The 4,262-nt window shown below is 36.0% G+C and overlaps 1 pseudogene; it reads right to left on the reverse strand.

Annotated features, from left to right (window-relative positions):
• Positions 1-679: 679 nt before the first annotated feature.
• The window catches only part of LOC102486857 (ferritin heavy chain pseudogene), an 8,695-nt pseudogene continuing 5,112 nt past the window's right edge, over positions 680-4,262 (reverse strand).

Here is a 4,262-nt window from a genome sequence, read left to right on the forward strand (position 1 = left end):
TGGTATCAGACCCATGAAATAGTTTTGTCAGAGAGCACAGTGAACCACAAACAGTGAGGTGAGAGACAGACACATGACAAAAATCCGCATGGATCATGTCTTTGCTGATTTAAATCTCTATTTTCCTCCTTTTCTCCTCACTCTTTAGTGTTTCCCTTTTCCAACTCTACAGTTCATTTACTACTCAATAACCCACAGTTTAAAACTTGTTAAGTTTGATACAAGGTTATTAAATAGAAAAATTATATTACTGGAACTATTTAATTAGTATGGCAGTTGAACCACCATTTTACTTTTTCGTCTCAGGCTTCTTTCACCTTTTGTCAGTGGAATGAAGTAAAAGATCATTTGAAGGAAAAAAAAAATCATCAATTTAGGTGGACATGACAATGTTTTGCTCATATCTGAGAGGTTGTAAGTTTTATTATTATTTTGGAGTTTAACAAATTTTAATTTTTCTAAATGTACAGTTGGATTTTTCCAAATTTACAGTTGGTTGTGTCTGTTTATGCATCTTCACTAGCAGTCGGGGCATCTCTACCCTTGGTATTTCTGGTGTAAATTACTTGTATTCTGTGCTTTGAAACTAGTTTGATAAATCCTTTAATAAGCTCCTGAAGTGCCACTGCCCTGGCCAGGGAACCATGAATCTTCAGCCTCTCCTAGACCACAGCTCGGATTATGATCTTATAGTCAGAAACTTCCTTGCAGAATTTGTCATATGTAGCTTTGTCAAACAAGACCAGTTGTTGAGCTTGTCCTGGACTTTGCCTTTGGACCACTTCTTGTTTTTGGCCTTGCCTCCAGATTTGTTCACTGGGTCTTTGTCCTTGGCCAACTTCCTGGTATCTTTCTTCTTGTCGTCCTTGAGTGGCATTGCAAAACCCGAGAGCAGCAGTGCCACCACAGCCTCGCTAAGATGTCATACAGAAAGGAAGTGGTGCACAACCCACAGGCCCAGAAACCTCCCAGTTTTATTATTTTAATGTGAATATACTTCTACTGTGGCCAAAGAATGTCTTTTTAACAAAAGACATAATTTAAGCTTTTGCATATTAGTATGTTTAAATATTTACTCTTATAAGTTATTGGTATAAAGAACATTAAAATTAATCTTCATACTAAGACATGAAATAAAAACTTCTTGAAAGGTACTTCAAATTGAGATATAAACTATAGGATTTCAGAAAAATAATTTTCTTGCTAATAATGCTAATTTGTTAGCTTGGTGACAGTTTTTAAGGCATTTAATTGAGGGGAGAGAATTATGACTTCTGTTTAAATTATCAGATTTTCTAAATAATCCTGTTAAATAGTTAATAGAGCATAGCCTTTTTTAAAAAAATGATTTCATTTTATTCATTATCATTATTATTATTTTAATTTGACCAGAGAGAAACACAAAGAGAGAAAGAGAGAGATAGGGAAAGTGAGAAAGCAAGTCACCAGGTCCAGGACTTGAACCATGGTCAGCCATGTGGGAGTCCAATGCACTTAACCACCATGTCATTTGCTAGCCTTTGATAGTATTACTTTTTAACCTATTCTTGTCCAGTTAAACTGTTTTAATTGCAAAGGAGTAGACTTCTGTGGTAGATTTTCTAAATACACTATCAGCTCTTGGTAATCTCAGGAAAGAAATTGCATATTTTCACCCTGAAGGTTCAGAGGACCATGCTGTTTTAATTAATAGTACATGGTCAGGATAAAGGGGTAGTATGTAAAATAAAGCAGTAATTTGAAAATTAAAACAAAAGATGTAATCCAAGGCTTTTACATTTTAATGGAAGGATATAAATTTTTCAAAATGACAAAAATATTAATAGTATTTGTATGCAAAATATTTTATTTAAAATGGCCATTTCTAAATCCAGAAGTCATTTCAGAAATTAATTTAATTCCATAAAGCTTTAAAAGAAAGTTTGTGGCACAGAGGTTAAGGAACTGGATCCTACATGGCCAATTGCATGATTTGAGTCCTGGACCCAGTAAGTTGTGAAACATGTCCGAGGTGTGTGCATGCATCTCCAAAATCCTAAGAAGAGCATGGAGGAGAGGGGATTGTGGCAAGGTCGCCTGCCTTGGGGAATGATTTCTCAATTTATTTCTCTCTCTGTCTCTGGTGAGCACATGTGACCTTCAGCAAAAATAAGGAAGACACAACAAAAAGTTTAATGGCAGTAGAGATTGTATGCAAAGTATTCAAGAGATAAAACAAAAACAAAAACAAACCTAAAAAACCAGACTTGAGAATTGAAACACTATTTGCATGATAGGAAAAGATATGCTCATGGAACTCTTGAATTCTTCCCCCAAGGCCCCACCTCCTATCCTGTTTTATCAGGGATTAAGTTTTCCACACAGGATGCTGTGGAAGCACTCACACCTACAATGCACTATATTAGTGTATTGTGCTTAAAAAGAACTCCTGGAATCTGAGCTCTGATTCTATTTTCAAGTAGTTGTGCTCAAAAATTTTTAACCTTAGTCACAGGAAGGACAACAATGATGATAGACTCCCATATTCATGACTTCACAACTTTGAAAGTTAACCTTACTATAGCAGTCACTTTGTTATAGTAAGTATTGTATAGCAGTAATGTTATAGTCTAATCAGCTACAAATAAGAGGACATCTAGACATAGCCACATTTATTGGATTTTATTGATTAAACTGGTGGTATATGGGGGACTCATGACTCTCAAAACCCCACAACTCTGAGTGAAAGGAGAGGGGTGCTTATAAAGGCAAAATTCATAATCAATTCTGGGTTGATATGGTGACTACAGTGAAAACTGAGGAGGGGGTAAGGAGAAAAGGGAATGAGGTTCCCATGTAAAAGCAGTTACAGAAGCTAAATCAAGCAGGTTGATCATTTTTTAGGGTGAAACAGGTGCAACTCCATCTTGTAGGAGTGCCCCCATTATAAACTGTTAGATTCCTATAACTACAAACTCACCATTTCCTTTTGGCCTAAGAATGATTAACATTCTTATTGTCCTTAAAACCCCATTCCTCCTGGTTACCTTAAGATAAAATCTCTAGTCCCTGGACCTTGCCTAGAACCATGGAGACCATTGAGATGCCATTGTGTTTAGGCAGGAATGGAACAATATCCTTAGAAACAAGTAACCTGATTACCTGCTTATTCTGCCTCTGTGATGTGCTTTTGCTGCTTCTGCTTGCTTTTAGGGTTGTAAAATCTACCCCTCTACTCTTCCAAGCCCACTGTACTCTGTCCTTGTAATCATCACCTCATCTGGGGAAATCTTCTGATCTTTGCCTTTATAAGCACCATTCTCCTTGTACTGGCACTGCGGGGTTTTGAGAGACCTGAGTCCTGCTGTATGCTGCCGGCTTAATAAACTCCTATAAATTGAGCTATGTCTGGATGTCCTCTTATTTATCATTGACTAGACTATAACAAGGGTACTCTCCAGATCTTTAATGGTCCCCATGACTCTGGGTGGGGGTCTGGTGATTGGTGATTACATTGCCAAGGAACAGCTACACAAAAATTTTTCAGGTTACTTACCAAAAACAGTAAAACTATTTTTTTTGAAGGGGAGAGATTTTCGTTATAGGGCACGTGTGCTAGCCAGACAGAGAGAGACATAGAGACAGAAAGCGAGAAATCACCCTCCAGGGAGATGGTCACAACACGATCCCTTCTCCTCCATTCTCCTCTTGGGATCTTGGGCACGCACACGCATGCACCCGGCGTGAGTTTTTATTTTATTTTTTTTAATTTAATTTAATTTGTTTATTTTTATTTATTTGTTTTTACATTTTTCCACAAACATTTATTTACTTTACATTTAAAAAGTTTTAGATCATACTCCATAGTTCTTGCCAGTTGATAACAACTTTCAAATTTTCAAAATTCTGAATTTTAAAGATAATGTTTAAAATATTTCATATAATTTTGTATCATTTTGCTTGTGACTTTATAACAACAGTATGGTTTTAAATTTTTATTATTTTTATTTTTTTTACTTAAATATTTATTTACATTCATTCACTGTACATCATCATGACAACATACAAAATTAGATTTTCCATCTGGAGTACACTGTATATTGGCTCAATCAAGCACATCAGCATACATGTTATTGTCAATAAATAATTTTCCATTTCTTGTTTTCTATATGTTTTGCTTTTTTTTCCTCATCCTTGATTCCCTATCACTTACCCTCTGCCATCTCCCACTCTCCTCCCACACTGTCTCTGGTATCTATGTTTGCTTTCTATACTGTTTTCCC

The sequence above is a fragment of the Tupaia chinensis genome, unplaced genomic scaffold (genome assembly GCF_000334495.1).
Source record: "Tupaia chinensis unplaced genomic scaffold, TupChi_1.0 Scaffold143911_1, whole genome shotgun sequence".
NCBI classification, from domain to species: domain Eukaryota; kingdom Metazoa; phylum Chordata; class Mammalia; order Scandentia; family Tupaiidae; genus Tupaia; species Tupaia belangeri.